This window comes from Lactuca sativa, chromosome 2 (assembly GCF_002870075.4).
Source record: "Lactuca sativa cultivar Salinas chromosome 2, Lsat_Salinas_v11, whole genome shotgun sequence".
In the NCBI taxonomy this organism is placed as follows: domain Eukaryota; kingdom Viridiplantae; phylum Streptophyta; class Magnoliopsida; order Asterales; family Asteraceae; genus Lactuca; species Lactuca sativa.
Genome location: NC_056624.2, coordinates 96634977 through 96660393, shown reverse-complemented (window position 1 = coordinate 96660393; position 25417 = coordinate 96634977).

The window sequence follows — 25417 nt, the reverse complement described above, 5'->3', positions numbered from 1 at the left end:
ACATTAAATTCCCTTATCTTGAACATCATGAACATCCTGGTAAAATTCAAGAACATTGGCACCATGTTTTCGTTCATCAAGACGAATTCCTTTAATGATTTCATCTTCGTTCTTCTTCCTTCTTCTCTCATAATAAGTTGTAACCAAATAATTAAGCAACACTTTATGTTTATCATGATCAAGAGGATAACCAACCATTTTTCCACATTCATCTCTTTTTCCACAAGAAATGAGTGAATTTTGTTTAAAATACCCCGTTGTAAAGTTATTGATAAGTCCTTAAAAACTATATGGATATGGATCATCTCCAAGAAATACAAACCATCTTTCACAAGATTCTTATTACATTTCAAATCTGAAACAAAAAAGATCACAAGAACTTGAATATTTCTAGAGAGAGAAAGTGATTCTGAATGAAATTCTAGAGAGATAAAGCAAAAATCACTTTATTTCTAGAGAGGGAAAATCGAATTTGAATCAGGATCAAAGAATTAATTCGATTTCTAGCACCAAAAACACTCTCAATTAAAAACGACTTACAACATGAAGTCTGAAAAAATAATTCACCAAATCAAAAATATCATCATGGATCAATTTCTTGAAAAATTCAAGCACCCACTCTGATACCAATTGTAGTGACCCGATTATGATGACAATATGTGGAATAGTAATGATCAAAGTGAATCAAACATAATGGAAGAACACACAATGTAAATAAAGACGTTTAAGATGCATTAGAATAGAAAAAATTATACAAAGTGGGTCTTGTAATGGTTTCTCTCTCCAAACTAAATCTCACACAAAATGGGTTCTTATATAAATGGGAGCTACTCACTTCCTCTTTATAGGAAATGGTCAACCCATTACATAATCAAAGAGGGTAAGCCACATGCAAGGAGAACTTTGCACCCAAAAACATGAAGGAAAGTAAGAAAATGAGGTATGGAAATACAAAAGTGAAATTGCCCATTTCTGACAAAAGACTTATTCCTTCAATTATGTAGGCACCCAAGCTAGAATTAAAGACTCCCAGATTGTGACAACTTGAAGTTCGTGCCGTCATTGTAACCCGCTTCCGTTAATAAAGTCGTTACGTCCCAATTGTCTGTTAACTTTGTTTTAAATTAATTTAATTGCGACTTCTATTTAGGTTTCATAAGTGACGGGATACATTTTAAAACATTAAAATATTTTTTATTTTCATTTAGATAATATTTAGTTTCATCTAAGTCGTAATTACGATAACTTAGTCGGGTGCGACCAAAAGCGTCGTCTAGCGTCAATATCGGGTAGAATTTCACCGTGTCCCAAACTTTAAGCATATATAAAGTTGAGAGAGCCTCATTTGAAGCTTTTTCCACTATCTCTCTCTCTACTCTCTCTACTTTCTCTCTCTAAAACTCGAAATTGAGCCAAAATCATCCAAATCAAGCTCCAAATCATCAAGGTAACTATCCTAGCTCCTAGTATAACACCTTTAACCTTCAAATTCGTGATTTATATGAGAAATAGGACCATAAACATGTGTTTATGGCCTTGGAACATCCTTAGGCCGTGAACACATGTAAATGGGGTTTTTGAGCCATAAAACCCTTCCAAACCTCATTTGGAGCTTAGATATGACCTAAGGACTTATTTTCATGGACTTAGAACACCTTGAACTCAACAATTAGGGTTTAAACATGAGTTTACGGCCCAAGCACATGCTTGGACCGTAAACACCTATTCATGGGGAGTAAACATCATTTAAGGTGTTAGTTTGCCCCTAAACACCTCCAACAAGCTTCCATGGCCTTAACCCTGCGATAGGTTAAGCACCTCTCTACAAACCACGCCACATCCCTCTTCATACAGGGCCACCAATAGTCTCTTTTCAGGTCCAAATACATCTTAGTGGCCCCGGGATGGATCGAAAACCTCGACCTGTGCGCCTCCTCCAATAAAATGGCACGTGCCCCGCCCTCAAATGGCACCCAAACCCGACCCTGGAAGGTCATAAGCCCCCGGCTATCGGCAATGAAATCAGATATCTGACTAATCATCCACTCTTGCTTGTGGTTCTCTGGTCTCATGGCCTCCACATGGGCCTCCTGAATGGTGTCCAACACCGGAGTCATCACTGTCAACCTCATACAAACATCTCACAAAGGGGCACTCTCTGCCCTGCGACTCAAGGCATCGGCTACCACGTTAGCCTTGCCTAGGTGGTACAGGATCTCACACTCATAATCCTTTACCACGTCCAACCATCTCCTCTGACGCATGTTCAGGTTGGGCTGATCCATCAGATACTTCAAGCTCTTGTGGTCCGTGTATAGTACATCGAACCCCATACAAGTAGTGACTCTAGATCTTGAGGGCGAACACCATAGCCACCAACTCCAGATCGTGAGTAGGATACCTCGTCTCATGAGGCTTCAGCTGCCTCCATGCATATGCTATCACATGCCCTCTCTGCATCAGCACCGCACCCAATCCCGATATCGACACGTCACAATATACCATAAAGTCCTCCATTCCCTCCGGAAGGGACAACACTGGGGCTTCACACAATCTCTGGGGAAGTGTCTCGAATGAGGCCTACTGCTCCAGACCCCAACTGAAAGCCACGCCCTTCTGGGTCAGTCTGGTGAGAGGAACAACAATCCTAGAGAAATCCTGAATGAATCTCCGATAATATCCGGCCAACCCCAGGAAACTCCTGATCTCCGAAGGGGATCTCGGCACCTCCCAACTCATCACCGCCTCAATCTTGGCCAGATCGACCAATATCTCATTCTGGTTGACGAGGTGTCCTAGAAACTGGACCTCCCGTAACCAGAAATCGCACTTGGAGAATTTGGTGTAAAGCCTCTCCGATCTCAGAACTCCGAAGATCTCCCTCAAATGTTCCTCATGCTGCTCTCTGGACCTCAAATACACCAATATATCATCAATGAACACGATCACCGAACGATCCAACATCGGCCTACTCACCCTGTTCATGAGATCCATGAATGTCGTTGGTGCATTGGTGAGTCCAAAAGGCATCACCACGAACTCGTAATGCCCGTAACGAGTCCTGAACGTTGTCTTTTGGATATCCTCATCACGCACCCTCATCTGATGATATCCAAACCTCAAATCAATCTTAGAGAACCAAGAAGCTCATGCAACTAATCGAACAAATCGTCGATCCTCGGTAAGGGGTAACGGTTCTTGACCGTCAGCTTGTTCAACTCCCGGTAATCAATGCACATCCGGTGGGAACCATCCTTTTTCTTGACAAAAAGGATCGATGCTCCCCGCGGCGAGCTACTCGGCTATATAAACCCCTTTCCCAGCAGCTCTTGAAGCTGCGAGGATAACTCCTGCATCTCTGGAGGTGCAATGCGATAGGGCGCCTTGGCAATAGGCGCTGCCCCCGGAATCAAATCGATACTGAACTCCACCTGCCTCTCAGGAGGCACACCCGGTAACTCCTCGGGGAAAACATCCGGGAACTCACGCACTATCAGGACCTCATCGACCGACTTCGGTCTCTCTTCACCTACCCTCGTATCCATCACATAAGCCACATACCCACTACAGCCCTGCTGTAGACTCTGCCTCGCTCTCGCGGCTGAACAAAATGCTGACCCAGAACGGGTACCCTCGCCATAAACCATAAGGACTCCCCCACTAAGGTCTCGTATGGTCACCAGTTGTTGCTCACAGTCGATAACCGCTCCAAATCTGCTCAACCAGTCCATGCCCACGATGACATAGACATCTCCCATAGCAATCGGGACCAAATCGATCAGAAACTCAACACTGAAGATCTCGAGTGCACATCCTCGAATCACATCAGTGACATACACTGCTCTCTCTTTAGCTATGGAAACTCGCAAAGGTCGACTCAATGCCTCTCGACAAATACTGATGTGCTGACTAAAGGCTAATGACACAAAAGACCGACTCGCACCCGAGTCAAATAACACCAAAGCAGGTACAGAACACACTAGAAATGTACCTACGCATATCACAACATAAACATAACACCATAAACCTAAAATAAACAGAGGAAAGAATACATACCAGCCATAACATCGGGAGCTGCACGGACCTCCTCCGCTGTCAACTGGAAGGCTCTCCCGCGAGCCTTCGGTGCCTCAGCCTTCATCGGCCGACTCTCTGTAACTCGAACAGCAGCAGGGACAGATCCCTAAGAAGCTCCCTGAGCTGACCCTCGTAACTGCGGACACTCGGCCTTCCGGTGTCCAGTCTGGTTGCAGTGAAAATAGACTACAAACCCCTTAGGGCAATCCTTGGCCATATGCCCCTCCTTGACACACTTGTAGCAAGACCCTGCTCTGCACACCCCCTCATGACTCTTGCCGCACTTGCCACAAGTGCGGCCCTTCTAGTTCCCTGATCTCGAATCGGCAGGCTTAGCCCGCTTGGCAGCCGGCTGGGACTGTGCCGGTCGTCGATCCCTCCCCTGAGACTCCGCCTCCTCCTGGCCTGAGTCTCTAGCTCAATCTCCCTCTTCTGGGCATTTGCCTGATGCTCGGCAAATGTCCGGTACGTCGAGCTCGCCAAGAACTCATGGATGTCTCTCCTCAAAATGCTCAAATACCGACTCGTACGTGCCTGCTCGGAAGACACGTGCTCAGGGCAGAACATCGCCCTCTCAAGAAACATCCTGGTGATCACAGTAATAGACTCGGTACCCTGCTTGAGGGTCAAGAACTCTTGTGCCAAACGCTCCCTTTCCACCGGGGGAATGTACTCATCACGAAACATAGTGATGAACCTCTCCCAGGTCATCGCAGCGAGCTCTGTTGAAGAATAGTGTGTTGTCACAAACTTCCACCAGTCCTTCGCCCCCAAGCGAAGCTGGTTTATCGCGAACCAAACTCTCAGATGCTCCGGACATGAACATGTGTAGAAGCACCCCCTCAATGTCAGAGATCCACCTCATCGCGGCTATCGGATCCTGAGTCCCATCAAACTCTGGTGGCGTCGTGTTGCTGAACTCCCGGTACAGCAACGCGTCACCCCCCTGCGGCCTAGCAGCAGCAACGGCCGCAGTGGCTGCAGCAACAACAACATCAGTAAGAGCAGCATATCGCTCATCAAAAGTATCAATCAGTATGGTCTTGATAGACCCGAACATCTCTGGAATCTCAGCGCCGATGGCAGCAGCCACCTCATCATGAATCATCTGGCGGAGCTCCTCATCGCTCACACCCCCCTCGCTAGTCCCTGGTCTATGGCGTGTCCCCACCATGATGTCTCTCTGAAATTCAACACAAGATATCAGAGACTCGCTCGAGTGTACACACACTCGATATCCAAATCCTACTTGATCCCTGGTACCCTAAGGATTCTTACTTGGGCTGAGCACTGATCTGGTGCCTTCAGTAGTACGGGCCCAATACTACCATCCACACTGCATAAATATTCACCCCAAGTCCTCCTCCTAGGATCATAAATCCCAAGTACTCTACTATCACTCTATGCATAGTCTACTCTCTAGCAGATCTCTCATAAGCTCCTCGCTGCTATCTATTCACTCTCAAGCATCTCCTAGCAGCAAAATCCCTAGGCTAAGGCATCACAAATCAGGCCACTCTAGTCCTAACAAGAATACCTAGCCTACTCTAGCATGCATATCATATCATAACATATCTCATAACTCATAATGTAAGGGTATTTTGGGAAATCACCGTTCGGGCGGTAGCTGATCGTACACACTGCTTTGCTCTGCTCTTTCAAAAACCTTTTACTCTTAAGAAAATTTTTGTGAATTTTATTTTGAAAATCTATCAAATCCTCGGTTTGAGTCCAGATACGCCCGAAAGTGCACCCGAATCCCTCAAACCTAGGCTCTGATACCAACTTGTAACACCCAAATTTTCAAATAATTTTTCACGTTTTAAAAACACACTTTGATTAATAATTATTATAAAAATATCATTGTATCACATAATTAGTTCATAACATCACATCCCAAGATCATAAAATGTAAAAAGCTCCTTAGTGTGTACTGATCAAGCCGGCGCCTTCCCGCAATCCTCACTAGTACCTGAAACACATAACACAACAATATAAGCATAAATGCTTAGTGAGTTCCCTAATATACCACACACAACACATAATAGCCACTCAAGGCTATAACTCTGTTTGACCCTCTGGTCAATATGTCTCAGTGGGACCCTCCAATCCCATAACTCTGTCACATAGCTCTAATCACCACTCTAGCTAAAGTATAGTGAGAAGACTCACATCGGGTAACTCGGTAAATCTTGAACTCTATAAAATCGGGTCTAGCCTTCGCCTAATCATATGAAATAAACACTCTAAATCAATACATCTCTCAAGGCTAGACTATTCCTTGTCTTAGTACTCTCAGAAGGGTAAAAGACCATTTTACCCCTCTCATGGCTCTAAGACCCTAAAGTTGACCAAACCCTAAAAGTCAACAAAAGTCAACTCTCCGGGTTTTGCTGCGCGTACCAAACATGTACGTTGGGGGTACCCGTCGTCCTCACAGAAATGGGGTGCGCAACCCCTTACGCCGCGCGTACTGGGATTATGCCTTGCGTAAATCCCAATTCAGACTCTAAGCTCTTGAGGTCTTAAACAGTTAAGACTCACGTCCAACTTCTGGATCTGACCATTTCTAAGCCTCTTAATCTATAAAGTTGGTGACTTTAAGCCTTTGCATGGCTGGACAAGTCACTAACACCCATAACATTCCATTTCCCAACTCTAGAGAGCTCATAACTCAAGCATGACCTCATAACAACGACCAAGATGGAAACTTTATGGATCTAAAACACAAATATCACTGAAATGGTACATATCTAGGTCCATGGAGTGCATTACACTCATAAAGTCTCCATCTTTGGGACTTTTAACCCTAGAAACGGTCCATGTAATCATCTAACCAAATAAAGAGGAATGTTTTGAACTTTATATCTCTAGATGAAGCTCCTTTCTCTGTAGATCTCAGATCCAAACTTGCACTTCAAGCCCTAGCCTCCACAAGCTCTTCTCCTTCTTCTTCACTAACACACCAAGACACTTTTAGCTCCAAAACACACACACACAAGCTAAGGACGATGGAAGGCTCTCTCTTAGGGTTTCAGTCTCTGATATGGAGGCTGAGAAGTGAGCCTTAGCATCCTTTAAATAGTGCACAAGCTAAACATTTAGGGTTTGCATCTGGACCCGTTACGCCCAGCGTAACCCTGGGTACACCCAGCATAACCCTGGGTACGCCCAGCATACCCAGGCCAGTCCGCGTCCAAATTAAGCGCATGAGTACGTGCAGCGTACTCCTCAGTACGTCCAGCGTACTCATTTGCTACAAGAACTCTCACAAGGGACCAATCTTGACAACATGACAAAATGGAAGGGTCAAATGGCTACCTGAATTTTGGGATGTTACAAAGTGTTTGGCCAAATGATGTACATCATACTTGGCATTCATGATCGATGATAAGAAGGAGAATAAGGAGATGCAGAGCATTTCTGTGGTGTGTAATTATCCGGAAGTATTTCCCAAAGATCTTCTTGGACTACCGCCTGATCGACAAGTAGAATTCTGTATCGACTTTTTACCAAGTGAAGACTAGCATCTTGAATTGGTTTACTCTTACTTAGTGGATGCCTCAAGAGAGATTCACATGTGGGGCTTCTTGCCTCACTTCATCAACTTCCAATCTTAAATGAGAATCAAAGACTTCAAAGATAGTAATATTTTCCATTTTAGAGTTGTTTTAACCTTTCCAATTGTAACGCCTGTGTTTCTAGGTTAGGCATTAATGTTGATGTAATAGTCTAGGTTAACCTTTGTAACTCATTTTGAAATAATAAGAATGTATTATTTGAGTATTATGTGTTTTATGCTTATTTGTGTGGCTTAAATGAATTAAGAATAAAAATAAGCGTAATAATAAAATATTAGATAAACCCAATATCTATGAAGAAATTTGTATTGGTCGTGACAAGGGTTACGGATATATAAAGAATGCCAAAATCCGAGTTATAACGAATAAGTTATGACATGTCGAAGTTTCAAGACAGAACCGGAATAACACTGCGTAATGTAAATAGTGAATTTACAATAGAGCGATATTTAACCTTAGTGATCTAAATGAAAGTCATAGAATACGTTAAACCGTGAACGTGCATAAAAAGAACGTCTAAATCTGACTTCGTATGAGGAAATTATGATTTTTCTAAGTTTCGACTTAGCAGTATGCAGCCCAAAGTTTGAATATGAGATCAATTGCTTTTTAGATGAAACAATCTAAACGAGAATCAAAGATCTCGTCGGTAGTAGTTCAACGGTGAAAAGACAGACGAAAACGGACGTCAGATGAAGAAGTTATGAATTTCTAACGGAGTTTTCCTATCCTGGCCTACAAAAAATATTATAACAAAAATAAAGTAAAAATTAGCCGACGGAGTCTAAATGAGAGTTGTAGAGCATAATATCACCTACGCGTGGATATAAAGAAAGTCGAAAACGGAGCTCGTATGCAAAAGTTATGAATTTCTGAAGTTAGAGGCACGCAAACTGAGGCATGTCAGAATGGAACACCCAACGTTCGGAAGGGGAATGCCCCGCGTTCATTTCTAGGCCTCGGATTGGCCACATCTCTGCTGACTCGGAGCTCTCATCGGATAAGACTTCAACCCCCGCTCCTACGCGCAGCGTTCGGAGAACACCCAGCGTTCAGGGAACGCGTTGCCTTCTTCGGTGGATTGCGAAGCGTACCGAAGGCCAGTCTCACCCTATAAATAAGATGCGAGGCCAGCCATGGGTGGTTGCCAAATTTCTCTCTTTCATCCCCTAAACTTTCTTCTAGTTGGCAAGAATTACCCCCGAAGCCCCGATATCATTCCCGACACTCGAAGCAAGTCCCGAAGCCCCAAAGATCCTGAGAAATAGAGTTGACGAGCCAAAACTCTGCTCGCGAGATGCCTGGTTTTTTGAAGATATCCCGGTTTCATCGAAGATTATTATTTTGAGAGCCGTAGTGCTGTCTAGACATCGTCTTATCAAGTGAGTGTGTAGTTGCTTTCTTCTAACACATAGATATGAATTATTTCTCTATAAATTGTGTGCTACGTGTTTATATATTATATGTTATTTGGAATGGATATTGAATGAATGAATTATACAGGTTTTAAGTTGTGTATAAATGTCTGTGTGTGTGTGTGTATATATATATATATATATATATATATATATATATATATATATATATATATATATTTCTATCTACAAAAATGTTGGGTAAAGCATGGGTAGATAGTTGATGTGTGATGAAATAAAAATGGTGAGAGGCCTCGATGTTGTTGTTGATCTAGTCATCTAGTGGAGTATGGATGACGACCACAGACTCCATAAGAATCAGGATCTCCCTCCCTGATGGATCCCCGAACTCCATAATGGACTTCACTCACTCCTGTCCCCTGATGGCAAAAACTAGAAATGGGATCTCCCTCCCTGATGGATCCCCGAACTCCATAAGAATCGGGATCTAGACGAGCCCCAATCTGTCCTGAAACTATCCCGGCCTTAAAGGCCTCAAGATGAATGTCTATACGCTCCACAATGGCCTCTCTAACCGAGCCGAAAATCACAGGAGTCTGATCAATGATGTTGCGCATGATCTCTGCGGAAATGAAGTCCCTCATCTGATCATCAAGCTGCCCGGCACCAAAGCCCGAGCCAAATCCCTCCCCGACACCTGAACTGCTAACTGGTAGCTCGCGCAATGTCACCATGCTGAAAATATAACAATTCCTTATCAATTTACACACTACTGCTGAGGGATCTCTCACACACTCTACTAGTTCCCTGGTTTTGCCTTGGCCCCTCTTGAATCGAGTACGGATCCTCTGCTTTCAGTAGTACGGGCCAATACTACCTTCGACATCTATCCATACTTTCCTCAAGAGTTACCTCAACTCCACCAAGTCCTCTTTTCTCTACTACTGATCTCTGCTACTCTCATCCTAGGCTTGCCCTAGGGAACTTCTGAATCCACGCAAACCAGTCCTCAACTGCTGAAGGCCTCCTTGTAATGCCAACTAGCCACCACCTGAATACCATCACATGTAATGAGGCTCGGATAATCCTTCGAGTAAAAGTCTCGTCCCTACAACGGTTAGACTCAAACGAGAGCTGTGCAGTAGGGCCAAATCCAGCACTCTGAGATTATTCAACCCAGATCACATGTGATGTGATGTATTCACCTAATGGCTAACTCCCATCACTCAGAGTCCCACAAAGCACAAAGCAAGCAGCATTTGGATAAAGGAAACATACTCAAGCAAAACTATTCTCATGACAAGAAACTGTACTAGCATACAATGCTAAGCTCATACCATCAGGCATAACCTACACACTATCCTACTACTGTCTACTCAACACTAGCATGAAATTCTTATCAAGCTGAAACACATAAGGCAGGCACATAAGGCATCTTCCTAGATCCTTAGCCCTAACTAGCATGATGTTCTACTGAAACTGAAACTGAAATTGGAACTAAAACTGAAACTGAAACTAATGATCATAAACTTGTATGGGTAATTTGGGAGTACTTACTTGAGCTCGGCTGATTGCATGCACCACTCCCTTTTCTCTTTTCAAAATTCTTCTTGCTTTTTCTAAAACTCTTTTCTTTATATATATATATATATATATATATATATATATATATATATATATATATATATATATATATATATATTCTAAAACTGTTTTCCTTTCTCAAACTTCTTTTGTAACCATGGTTTTTCTCTTGAAAACTTTATACCTCTTCCTTAGTTTGAGTTCAGACACACTCGGGAGTGCGCCGGAATCCCTCAAACCAAGGCTCTGATACCAACTTGAAACGACCCAAAAATCACAACTAAAAATTTCTTTAAAAACATTACTAAAATCATATTTATAAAAACTGTATCATAAGTCATAACATAATTTCCCGAGTATTAATTCAAAACATAATATCTTTATCAGAGTCAAACATTCCCAGGCTAACTGTCTATGGTGTGTGCACTGCAATCTTCCCAAGCTCCTCTTTTGAAAACTGAGTACCTGAAACCAAAACTGAAAACCGTAAGCACGAAGCTTAGTGAGCTCCCCCAATCTACCACATACCAAACAGTAACATAATAAGCACATATTGCGCCTTGCCCACTGCATCGGACCGAAGTCCGGAAACTGACTGGGACCTTGTCCCCTGCATCGGACCGAAATCCGGACTAACTGGGGCCTTGCTCCCTGCATCGGACCGAAGTCCGGACTAACTGACTGGGACCTTGTCCCCTGCATCGGACCGAAGTCCGGACTAACTGGGGCCTTGCCCCTTGCATCGGACCGAAGTCCAGACTAACTGGGGCCTTGCCCCCTGCATCAGACCGAAGTCCGGACTAACTGGGGCCTTGCCCCCTGCATCGGACCGAAGTCCGGACTAACTGGGGCCTTGCCCCCTGCATCGGACCGAAGTACCGACTAACTGACTGAATAAAGCATAACATAAACGTATCAACTAGCATGAACACACATATACTGCATACTGCATCGGGCCGTAGCCCGGAACACGTAACACATAAATCCTGTCTGAGCCACGAAGGCATCAAACACACTAACTACTGCATCGGACCGAAGTCCGGAAACTATTGCTAGCTACTCGAGCCGGCATTGTTGCCGTAGACCCGTTCCTACTGGAAGGAAACTCACCTGAGACTGCTGAACTGTTGCTGCTAATCCCTTTGACTGCTACCTGACCTCTGACTCTGAACTGCTGCTCCACTAGCTCCTCGAGCTACCAATGTCAATATAACACTTAGTCTAACTGACCTCCAAAGGTCAACTAGGTCAACTCTTTCCAATGTTAAAGTCCTGGTCAAAGTCAACCTTCCAGGTCAACCCTACTCGCCGAGTCCACCTACTGACTCGCCGAGCTCATATGCTCAGGGTCCTTCTATTCGCGACCCGACTCGCCGAGTCAGCCCATGACTCGCCCAGTCCAACGATTACCGAGTCCTGTCCTGTCCAACTCGCTGAGTCTCCACCCGACTCATTGATTCGAGTCTCAACTCGAAGGGTTTGGGGTTTCGCGACCTGACTCGCCGAGTCCACGAATAGACTCGCCGAGCCCAAGGCAATCTTCAACCAACTCGTCGAGTTGTTCTTCCAACTCGCCGAGTTCATGCCCAACTTCATCTGACTCGATGAGTTGTTCATCCCACTCGTCGAGTTCCTCCTCAAGTTCAAACTACTCGCCAAGTCCACTCGAAGGAATCGCCGAGTCCATTCGGTTCTACATGCATGCAGAGGACTTTTGAGTCATGCATGGACTCCAAACTGTAGATCCACTCTTTTAAAGTCTATTCCTTACATAAAGTGGCAAGCTTTATGTGACATCCCCAAAATCTCGGCCAGAAAAGACCGATTTTCATTTATGCTTTTAAATATTTTCAGAGTAAATCCTTTTGATTTGAAAGAGTTGCGGAATTTGTTCCCAAAAACAAAACATGATAAAATAATGTTTACCGAAGCATTTCATAAAAGAAATGTATTTTCATTATAATCAAAACTCGGGGTGTCATGTTCCGATACAGACCAATAAGCATAAACGAATACATTACAAGTCATATAACAAATATAAACATATGCAGACTTGTAAACAAAACAACTTGATGGTTCATCCATCTCATGCCCTTCCGCCACTTCCTGTAATACAATTTAAAACTGAGTGGGTCAGGCTTGGGAGCCTGGTGAGCATATAGGGTTTTCAACCCACAATAAATATCATATTTAATTTTCACCAACCAACAATAACCCAATTACCCATTCCCGTTATTCTCACTTTAATGTCCCTAAAACAACTAACATAAGGGACCTAGTCTAAGAATATTTCATCGGGGCGACAACACATGCTTCGGGGGTACCTCAGCAATATAAGTCAAATAAGGCAACCATGAGGGGGATGGAGTACAGCGAATGAACACCCAAGTTCATTAACACCTACAGGTGGCGAACCTGCTAATGTTTCCACAAGACTGTCTAGAATAGCCAGTGGTCGTCATCTAAACTCCGCTAGATGACTCAATCAAACAACAACGAGGCCTCTCATCTGTATATTACACACCAACTGTCTACCCATGTTCTACCCAACATATTAGTAGATAAAAATATACATTTGTATACATAGTTTAAAGAAAACCTGTATAGCATGCTTTAATCAACACATATATCACATAACAGATGAGGCACACACACACATAACACGTATCTCATAAAGAAATAAGCAGATCTATAAGATAGAAGAGAGTGAATACTCATTCACACATAACACAACCAAATATATACACATAGCACGTATTTTTATATAAAATACTTCGTATTATTGTATTAGAAGAAATAACTACACACTCACTTGATCAGAAGACGATCGGACAGCACTACGGCTTATAGAAGTAGTAATCCACAGCAGATCTGGAAGATCTCCTCGAAAATCGAACTTCTCACGGGCAGAGCTTCGACTCGGGAACCGCACTTTTCGGGATCTTCGGGATCTCGGGACTTGCCTCGGGGCTAGAGTATGATACCGGGACTTCGGGATAGCTTCGGCACGAAAAACGATGCAAAAGACTAGAGAGAAGAGAAGAAATTGAACAACAAAGAAGGCTGTCTTCGGATCCTTTATATAGAGGCTGGAGCCTCGGAGTACGCGGGGCGTACGCCTGTACGCGGGGTGTACAAGGCTCCGAAATCGTCATTGCATGCGTCATCCGAAGTGTCGACACTATCGGAGTACGCGGGGCGTTTTCGCGTACGCGGGGCATACCTCGGATCAGACGGGTGACTCGGCTTCGGATAATACCTCCGAATTTTGAATTAAAAATAAATACCAAATGATTAATAAACTTCGGAAATTCATAACTTCTTCATACGAACTCCGTTTTCGACGTTCATTATATCCTCGGAAAGGTGAGACCACGCTCTACGACTTTCGTTTAGACTCTGTCGGCTAATTTTGACTTTATTTTTATTAATTATTTTAAATAGGCCGCGACAGAAACTTTCGTTATAAATTCATAACTTCTTCGTTTGACGTCCGTTCTCGCCTAACTTCTTATCGCTTCGATACCAACAATGAGATCTTCGATTCTCATTTAGATTTCTTCGGCTAACAACCGCTCGATCTCAAATCGAGTAAAACAGGCTGTATACCGCTAAGCCGGAACTTCGATAAATCATAACTTCCTCATACGAAGTCAGATTTGGGCGTTCTATATATATTCGGAAACCTCGTTTCAATTACTACAACATTAACCAAAGATATTAAGTTTATTTTACACTTAAATTTTGACGCTTATTTTTATTCTTAATTAACCAAACCACATAATTAAGCAATTAAGCACAAAACACATAATACTCAAATAATACACTTTTATTATTTCAAAACGGGTTACAAAGGCTAACCTAGACCATTACATTGCTAAAAATGGCAAGCCCGGAAACACAGGCGTTACACTTTACATGTGGCTAAGGAGATCTAAGCTCAAAACACTATAAACTAGGGTTTAAGAGAAAGGGGCTTAACAATCAACCCATAAACTGATGCTTTACGATTCTCCAGGCCAAGATACACTTAGATCTGAAGTAGCAACTTCAGATCTGGGCTTCTAACTCGAAATGGGTCACAACGAACCATAAAACCCCCAAATCTCATAACAAAAATAGGTCTACATGCAAAGAAGGGAAAATGGCAGCTTAATACCTCCAAGAAGAACACAAACTGAAGTAGATCTCGGATCTACACCTCTCCTTTGAAGCAACCTTCTTGATCTTCAAGCTCCTTTCAAGATTTCCTTCCCCCAAAGCTATTTCTCTCAAATGGTGAAGGATCCCACGAAATCTAGGGTTTATAGGTTCTCTAGGATGATATGGAGGCTGAGGGAGGGACATAACACCCTTTATATAGGATACAACTCCCAGAATTAGGGTTTTCCTCGCACAGACCAGACTCGCCGAGTCTCCTTGGCCGACTCGCCGAGTCTCCTTGGCCGACTCGCCAAGTCGGTCACTTACTCCCCGAACCGGATCTCGCTAGGACTCGCCGAGTCCCTCCTTGGACTCGCCGAGTCGACCCCTAAACTTAGGGTTTTCTTTCCTTTCTTGGTCTTCAAAACTTTGGGGTGTTACAACTCTCCCCCACTTAAACTAAACTTCGTCCTCGAAGTTTGCGATGGCCCACCGCCTACGATCTGCCTCCAATATCCCACCAATTAATCCAACACTAGCTGCCTACCTTCGCTGGCCTACCGCTCGGCCATTCTGACTATCATCAATCCTTGCGGATAATAGCCTCGGGTCACCCTGACCTTGGACATCCTGGAACACAACTTACTTAACCGACAATCCTTCTGGTACTCACCGAGTACTGCACCAAACCTATAGGGGTTCACCCCTTCTTTTACGCGATTCCCTTGCCTTCCCAAGGCGATGCTCCATAACCAACTATCTCCTCTGTCACTGTGAAGATCCTATCTTCACCCATCCATCACCCCCGCTAATTCCAGTACGGGTCAACACCGCCAGCAACCACTGACACTCCTATCTGACATAACTTGGTGCCGAGCACCCCTCGATTTCGACTAACTAAAATCCACTATAGACTGCTTACCCGCAATACTACTGACCGAAAATTTCTGCTATTCCTCATCCGCCTTCCGGATGAACCGAGACCACCCTGGTCCTTACTGATGTCTCCACTTCTGGGTTACCGGTCTCCTACCGGTTACTACACCCCATCGCAATCTCCTAGTTGCTTTCAGCGACTTCTGAAGATATCTCGACTATTTATAATTGTTCTATCCACTCTGCTACTCATATTGGAACTATCCGAAACACTGAGTTGCCTGCAATACTGAACTGCTTGGAACACTAAACTACCCGAAACACTGAACTGGCTGAAACGCTGAACTGGCTGAAACACACTGAACTGACTGAATCACTGAACTGGCTGAATGGCTGCTTCCCACAAATTCTAAACGAAATCTTCCTCTGGAACTAGTTTCCACCAGTCATCCTGACACTGTAACTCTAACAACCCCCCGATCCAACCGACCGGTCCATACGTCGAATCCTGACATCATCAAATCCAAAGCTAAAGAATGGTGGCTCTTAGACTAACGGTAGCCCTTATCATACACGGACTCAAACGGTCCACTGCATTCCTAAATCTCATAACTGAGGTGACGATCTACTGACAAATCGTCGATTTAACCATAACTGAAATACTTGGAAATCCGAAATCTAACCCATGGATTCCCATATTCTCACTACTGCACCCGAACTGGTGGGTACTACTGCTTCCCCCGCGTCCAACAACGCGCTCATGCTGCCTACCAACCTGATAAAGGCCACGGCTACACCCGCGAACCTACAACTCTCTAGTACTATCTGGCTGCTAGTGAATGCTACGGCTATCCCCGCAGACTTACATCACTCTAGTACTATCTGACTACTAGTGAATGCTACGGCTACCCCCGCAGACTTACAACACTCTACTACTATCTAACTGCTAGTGAATGCTACGACTACCCCCGCAGACTTACAACACTTTACTACTATCTGACTGCTAGTGAATGCTACGGCTACCCCCGCAGACTTACAACACTCTACTACTATTCCGAGGACATCCTGACTATCCCTAGTCCTGCTAGTGGTTCCTCATCCTGATTTCTCAAAGCCAGCCCTCAGACATCGAATGCTACAACAACCTCGACATCTTATATCCTTGATACACTTAGCGATCCGTCGAGGAATTCTTCGGCTTGGTTCCCAAACCAACCATCTACTAATCCGGATACATGAAACTATCATTGGGAAGTTTCCAAAACCCCCAACTCCTGAACCCACACAACCCTGCATGCCGTCTTTGCCACTGACTACTAACACGAAAGCATCTCTCGCTAACCGTTCTCAGGATCCCCATCCCAACTCACTTGATCCCTACAGGTGGTCCTCTAATCCTGGATTCCCAACCAGCTTCTAACCATCTCGATTACATGAACTAACTACTGGGAAGGTCCTCAAACTCCCAATTCTGGACTCCTCAAACCATCAATCATTGTGCTACTGCCTTTTCTTCTCAAGGCCGCGCACTCATTCTGGGTCTATGTGGCTCTTATCCTTGTATACACGGAGGGTTCTCCCCCACTTGGATTCGGATAGCTCCTCACTATTCACTGGTCGAAAAGATTCCCAACTTTCCTTCCATTAAAAGGGTGATATGTTGTCCACCAACGTCTACCCTCGTCGGCGCTCCAACTAACTCTTACCAGATCCGCACCCTTCTTACTATCTAATTGAGCACCCTTCGATCCTTAACTGTATTTGCTTTAGGGACTACATCCCGAGAACCTGCGCTTGGGGTACACATCCCCAACCCACTTCCTTACTGACCGCTAGCTACTCCACTAAAAACTATGGGTTATCACTACTGAAAATATAACTGATCATTACCCGACTAACGCCTTCCGCAAGTAGTAAGGCACTACTGCATCTTACACATACATGCTACAGTTACTGTATCCGAAGTAACCTGATCTAGAAGGGACGACCTCCAATTCACCATTCTAATTCCAAGGTATGCAGATGGCATAAAACTCAGTCACAAGCAGGTAATATAATACCCCAACACTTAAGCTTATTGATAACAATGCAGCAACATAACAATAATATTACAAATAATAGTTGACAGGAAAGTAAAAGATACATACCTCCATCACTCAGTGCTACTCAAATCCTTGCTGAAATCAACCAGAAAACTCGGCTCCGAGCCATGGGCGCCCTTGCCCGGCCCTGATGTTCGTTGGTGGCTCTCGAAGTCCCAGGGGCAGGAGCTAGCACCTGCCCTACTGTATACAAACTCGGGCAGTGGGCCTTCTTGTGGTCCCTCTGATTGCAATGAAAACATATCGGATCAAGTCCCTGGGTGATGGCAACAACACAGTCTCTGCTAAAATGACCACTCTGGCCGCACTTGAAACATCCAGCATCGCCACCACTTCTACGCCTGCACACACCCATGTGCGTCCTTCCGCACTTCCCGCATCGACTGCGACTTTGATAGTCCCTCGTCCTCAAATTCGAACCCTTGGGCCTCTTACCCGAACCTGTGGCTACCTGAGTCTCATCCGTTTTCCTCTTCCTTTCCGATTCCCTGCCCGTCCCTCGCTCCTGCGTTACCTTGTCGACACCGCCCGTCGACTGAACAACAGCTGTCTGATCCTGGAGCTTCGCGATCAACCTATCAGTGATCCTCACGACCATGTCGGGCAGATCCTCGCCAATGGCTAGCGAAACCTCCTAACCTATCCAATCATGCAGAGGTCTCTCTTGGAGACAGGATGCCCCACTCACTCCTGTCCCCTGATGGCAAAAACTAGAAATGGGACCTCCCTCCCTGATGGGTCCCCGAACTCCATAAGAATCGGTATCTAGACGACCCCCAATCTGTCCTGAAACTATCTCGGCCTTCAAGGCCTCAAGATGACTGTCTATACGCTCCACAATGGCCTCTCTAGCCGAGCCGAAAATCACAGAAGTATGATCAATGATGTTGCGCATGATCTCTGCGGAAATGAAGTCCCTCATCTGATCATCAAGCTGCCCGGCTCCAAAGCCGGAGCCAGATCCCTCCCCGACACCTGAACTGCTAACTGGTAGCTCGCGCAATGTCACCATGCTGAAAATATAACAATTCCTGATCAATTTACACACTACTGCTGAGGGATCTCTCACACACTCTACTAGTTCCCTGGTTTTGCCTTCCCCCCTCTTGAATTGAGTACGGATCCTCTGCTTTCAGTAGTACAGGCCCATACTACCTTCCACATCTATCCGTACTTTCCTCAAGAGTTACCTCAACTCCACCAAGTCCTCTTTTCTCTACTACTGATCTCTGCTACTCTCATCCTAGGCTTGCCCTAGGGAACTTCTGAATCCACCCAAACCAGTCCTCAACTGCTGAAAGCCTCCTTGTAATGCCAATTAGCCACCACTTGAATACCATCACATGTAATGAGGCTCGGATAATCCTTCGAGTAAAAGTCTCGTCCCTACAATGGTTAGACTCAAACGAGAGCTGTGCAGTAGGGCCAAATCCAGCACTCTGAGATTATTCAACCCAGATCACATGTGATGTGACGTATTCACCTAATGGCTAACTCCCATCACTCAGAGTCCCACAAAGCACAAAGCAAGCAGCATTCGGATAAAGGAAACATACTCAGGAAAAACTATTCTCATGACAAGAAACTGTACTAGCATACAATGCTAAGCTCATACCATCAGGCATAACCTACACAGGCTATCCTACTACTGTCTACTCAATACTAGCATGAAATTCTTATCAAGCTGAAACACATAAGGCAGGCACATAAGGCATCTTCCTAGATCCTTAGCCCTAACTAGCATGCTGTTCTACTGAAACTGAAACTGAAACTGGAACTAAAACTGAAACTGAAACTAATGATCATAAACTTGTATGGGTAATTTGGGAGTACTTACTTGAGCTCGGCTGATTGCATGCACCACTCCCTTTTCTCTTTTCAAAATTCTTCTTGCTTTTTCTAAAACTCTTTTCTTTATATATATATATATATATATATATATATATATATATATATATATATATATATATATTCTAAAACTGTTTTCCTTTCTCAAACTTCTTTTGTAACCATGGTTTTTCTCTTGAAAACTTTATACCTCTTCCTTAGTTTGAGTTCAGACACACTCGGGAGTGCGCCGGAATCCCTCAAACCAAGGCTCTGATACCAACTTGAAACGACCCAAAAATCACAACTAAAAATTTCTTTAAAAACATTACTAAAATCATATTTATAAAAACTGTATCATAAGTCATAACATAATTTCCCGAGTATTAATTCAAAACATAATATCTTTATCAGAGTCAAACATTCCCAGGCTAACTGTCTATGGTGTGTGCACTGCAATCTTCCCAAGCTCCTCTTTTGAAAACTGAGTACCTGAAACCAAAACTGAAAACCATAAGCACGAAGCTTAGTGAGCTCCCCCAATCTACCACATACCAAACAGTAACATAATAAGCACATACTGCGCCTTGCCCACTGCATCGGACCGAAGTCCGGAAACTGACTGGGACCTTGTCCCCTGCATCGGACCGAAATCCGGACTAACTGGGGCCTTGCTCCCTGCATCGGACCGAAGTCCGGACTAACTGACTGGGACCTTGTCCCCTGCATCGGACCGAAGTCCAGACTAACTGGGGCCTTGCCCCTTGCATCGGACCGAAGTCCGGACTAACTGGGGCCTTGCCCCCTGCATCAGACCGAAGTCCGGACTAACTGGGGCCTTGCCCCCTGCATCGGACCGAAGTCCGGACTAACTGGGGCCTTGCCCCCTGCATCGGACCGAAGTACCGACTAACTGACTGAATAAAGCATAACATAAACGTATCAACTAGCATGAACACACATATACTGCATACTGCATCGGGCCGTAGCCCGGAACACGTAACACATAAATCCTGTCTGAGCCACGAAGGCATCAAACACACTAACTACTGCATCGGACCGAAGTCCGGAAACTATTGCTAGCTACTCGAGCCGGCATTGTGGCCGTAGACCCGTTCCTACTGGAAGGAAACTCACCTGAGACTGCTGAACTGTTGCTGCTAATCCCTTTGACTGCTACCTGACCTCTGACTCTGAACTGCTGCTCCACTAGCTCCTCGAGCTACCAATGTCAATATAACACTTAGTCTAACTGACCTCCAAAGTTCAACTAGGTCAACTCTTTCCAATGTTAAAGTCCTGGTCAAAGTCAACCTTCCAGGTCAACCCTACTCGCCGAGTCCACCTACTGACTCGCCGAGCTCATATGCTCAGGGTCCTTCTATTCGCGACCCGACTCGCCGATTCAGCCCATGACTCGCCGAGTCCAACGATTACCGCGTCCTGTCCTGTCCAACTCGCTGAGTCTCCACCCGACTCACTGATTCGAGTCTCAACTCGAAGGGTTTGGGGTTTTGCGACCTGACTCGCCGAGTCCATGAATAGACTCGCCGAGCCCAAGGCAATCTTCAACCAACTCGTCGAGTTGTTCTTCCAACTCACCGAGTTCATGCCCAACTTCATCCGACTCGACGAGCTGTTCATCCCACTCGTCGAGTTCCTCCTCATCTTCAAACTACTCGCCGAGTCCACTCGAAGGACTCGTCGAGTCCATTCGGTTCTACATACATGCAGAGGACTTTTGAGTCATGCATGGACTCCAAACTGTAGATCCACTCTTCTAAAGTCTATTCCTTACGTAAAGTGGCAAACTTTACGTGTGGCTAAGGAGATCTAGGCTCAAAACACTATAAACTAGGGTTTAAGAGAAAGGGGCTTAACAATCAACCCATAAACTGATGCTTTACGATTCTCCAGGCCAAGATACACTTAGATCTGAAGTAGCAACTTCAGATCTGGGCTTCTAACTAGAAATGGGTCACAACCAACCATAAAACCCCCAAATCTCATAACAAAAATAGGTCTACATTTAAAGAAGGGAAAATGGCAGCTTAATACTGTAACGACCCAAATTTCATGTCCAAAAATTTCGTTTTAAAAACATTACTTTAGAAAATATTGATAGTAAAAGAAAGAACATTGTTTGATCAACCATATCAAAATGTAAATCATGTCCAAAAGACAAATCATACAACCATCAAAATATCAGAGTATAAGTCCCAGAGAGTCTCGTAAGTGTGGAAACAGTGTGTGTGTATGATGTGCCACTACCGCGCCAGCTCTTTCCCCTTCGACGAAGAGGTACCTGAAACCAAAACTACAAACTGTAAGCACAAAGCTTAGTGATTTTCCCCCACTGTACCACATACCATATAATCACATAACATGCACATATTGTCAGGCATATCTGGGTGCCCGACCTACCCCTTCGGCCCTCTCGACCGGACATTGCCTAGCATATCTGGGTGCTGGCCTCCCCTTCGGTCCTCTCGACCAGACTCTGCCTAGCATATTTGGGTGCTGGCCTCCCCTTCGGTCCTCTCGACCGGATACTGGAGAACTACTTCTCCCCTCTACTACTACTACCACATAACATGTATCACAATATCAGTATCTATCTAACATGGTTGGGTATGACTACCCCTTCGGCCCTACCGACCGGATATCTCGGGGACTATCTCCCCCTACTGTCACATAGCATCGTATCATCCTAGCATATAAACACAACACTGGTAGTAGTAATCCCTAGATGAATATCACAGAGACAATCATCTACATACAACTCCTATTGGTGGGTCGGCATTGTGGTAGTAGACCCACCGCTACTGGAAGGTAACTCACCTCAAATAGGCTGCTGGTCTGTGTGGGAATTGGCTATCTACTGCTGCTAACGTCCCTCCACTGTAATTCCCACAAAACGATCAGTCAAACACGCTAGATGTTCTTAGGGTAAAATGACCCTTTTACCCCTCACCAAGTCAAAGACCAGGTCAAAGTCAACTTCCAATTGACTGGACTTGCCGAGTCCAGAGAGCAACTCGCCGAGTCCATCCCTCACTGATCCGGTCCCACTCACCAGGTCCCTCTTTTCACTCACTGAGTCACCCCTGACTCGCTATCCGGGACTTTAGGGCCGACTCGAGTACCAACTCGCCGAGTCCTGCGAGCGACTCGCCGAGTTCCTCGAGCAGGTCCTCTGCTCGCTTCCAATCCACACCAAAACACCCCATTCGAGGGTTTGGGGGTTTCGGGACTACGTTATACGGTTAATTCCGTGCACAGGTACGAAGGGTTGAGCGTTCGATGCTTAAACCCCTCGTGTTCTGTGGATGTTCATATTATTCGCCGAGTTTGAAGAACTACTCGGCGAGTTCCAGACAATCTTCATTGGACTCGCCGAGTTTGTTCATCCAACTCGCCGAGTTTGTTCATCCAACTCGCCGAGTCGGCGACCATCTTCATAGAACTCGCCGAGTTCCACTTTGGGACTCGCCGAGTCCTTCGACCCACTTCCTGAGTAGGCCAGATCTGGGACATGCAACACTTCCAGACCACAGATCCATGGTCCTAGGGCTCATTTACCACGTATAGTTGTAAACTTTACGTGCATGCATGGCCCTATGAGCTCAAACATGCACTTCCAAGCTATACAAGAGGTCCTATGCTCAATGGGGACTTCCACTACCTCAACCACAGAGACTTTATGCTACTATGAAGTCCAAAAGGTCCACATGCGAAGTTCTTGCAGAACATTAGCCATAAACACATAGAGATTTAGGTTCTTAGGGCTTAAAACCTCTTTTCTTAGGGACAAAATGGGACTAATGAGCTAAAGATCAAGTTAGGGTCTTTTCTTGTGACAACCCGATATTTCAAGACGATATGTTGGGACGCAAGTCAAATTTAGGTCAAAATTTAACTTTCCTAAAATCTTATTTGGGTTAAATAAAGTTGTAGTGTTCGAAACAAGGATTCCGAAGATATAAAGAATGTCGAAATCCGAGTCATAACGAAGAAGTTATGACCTGTCGAAGTTTTACGGCAAAACCGGCACGGCACCGGGAAGCGTAAATAGTGAATTTACGATAGAGCGAGATTTAGCCTTATCAATCTAAACAAAAGTTGTAGAATATGTTAAGATAAGAGCGTCAATAAAAAGAACGCCCAAATCTGACTTCGTATGAGGAAGTTATGATTTTTCTAAGATTCGGCTTAGCAGTGCACGACCCGAAACTCGAATTTTAGTTCGAGCGGTTTTTGGCTTACGCGACCTAAATGAGAGTTGAAGGTCTCATTAATAGGAACTCAACGGTAAAAATATGGACGAAAACGGAGTTCGTATGAAGGAGTTACGAATTCTTCGCGGTCATTTAACAGTCTAAACACCTCTTACTGTTAAATTTGAGATCGGTCAAGATTTAGCCGACGGAGTCTAAACGAAAGTTGTAAATCTTGATTTTACCTACGCGTGGATATAAAGAACGTCAAAAACAGAGCTCGTATGCGAGAGTTATGATTTTTCTAAGTTCGAAGGCTAACACGCGATAGGGGTGACGTGGCACCACCCAGAAGTTGACACGTGGCACCACCAGAAAGCCGCCACATGGACCAACTCGGCGAGTAGGTGTCCCCTACTCGGCGAGTATGGACCAACTCGGCGAGTAGGTGTCCCCTACTCGGCGAGTCCATCAGATATGTTCACTATAAATAGGATGCGAGGGTGTCGGCCAAAATTGCTAATTTCCTTCCTTTCTCGCGCCGAAGCTCTGCGTTTCAACCCTCGAAATCATCCCAAAGGCCCGGTTTTCATATCCAAGGTGGGAAGAAAGTTTTACACTCCCGAGACTCCCGAGATTTCCCGAGAATCTCGAGAGATCCGCTTTCTCGAGTAGAAGTTCTACTCGGTTTTCGTCACGCTTTCTTCAATCAATCAAGTGAGTTCATACCCCTATAATCCACAATTTTAAATGTTTTATAAATATTTTTATATGCTTTTAAGGGGGGGGGGGAATACAAGTAAAACACACGATGATTATCGTATGTTATATAAAGTTTCGTTTTACACTTTTTATCAACGGAATCTTATGTGATTTATATTTATTATAAAGAAACTTTCGTATGCAAAAAGTATCACGATAACATCATATCTTTTGAAATAAAAAGTGTTGTTATTTATATATAAATCAAACACTCTGCTTATACTGTATGTATATGTGTCCACCTATCATACTACAAACATACGATTATTTTGGCACGAAAAACATCAATATTTTGGGATACTTCTTGTTAATAAATCAATCTTATGTGATTTATAACTAGTATACAAATGGATTTACTACAAGTTTAACAGTTTCACTAAACATATTACTTCAAATGACTTTCTTAAACGTTTTTACATGATTAAAGCTCGTTATCAAACTGTCTTACATACTGTAAGCTTCCTTTCAAAATCGGTTACAAAGGTGTTTTCAAACAATGGTTTTACGTGTACTTAAACTGTCTTATCAAACAAAATACTTTCAATCATTTCATAAACTGACATCAAGTCACAAATTCTTTATTAGACTTTTCAACGGTTTTACAAAACTTCTTTATGCTTTTATATTATAAATTGCATGCCTCTATATGTATAGTTATATAAGAAATGTTTAAAAGACTTAGAAAGGCTATCCACCCTGTTTCCTTTTCCTCGATTTGGATGTGGTCTGGTGGGATATCGGGTACTCCTCCGAAGGTCGTTTAAATATTAGTTATATATCATGTATACATATATGGTCATAAATGTCCCACCAGTTAATTTAGTTTCGATACTCCTGGGTAGCAAAGGTGTATAAACCTACTTGAACACTCA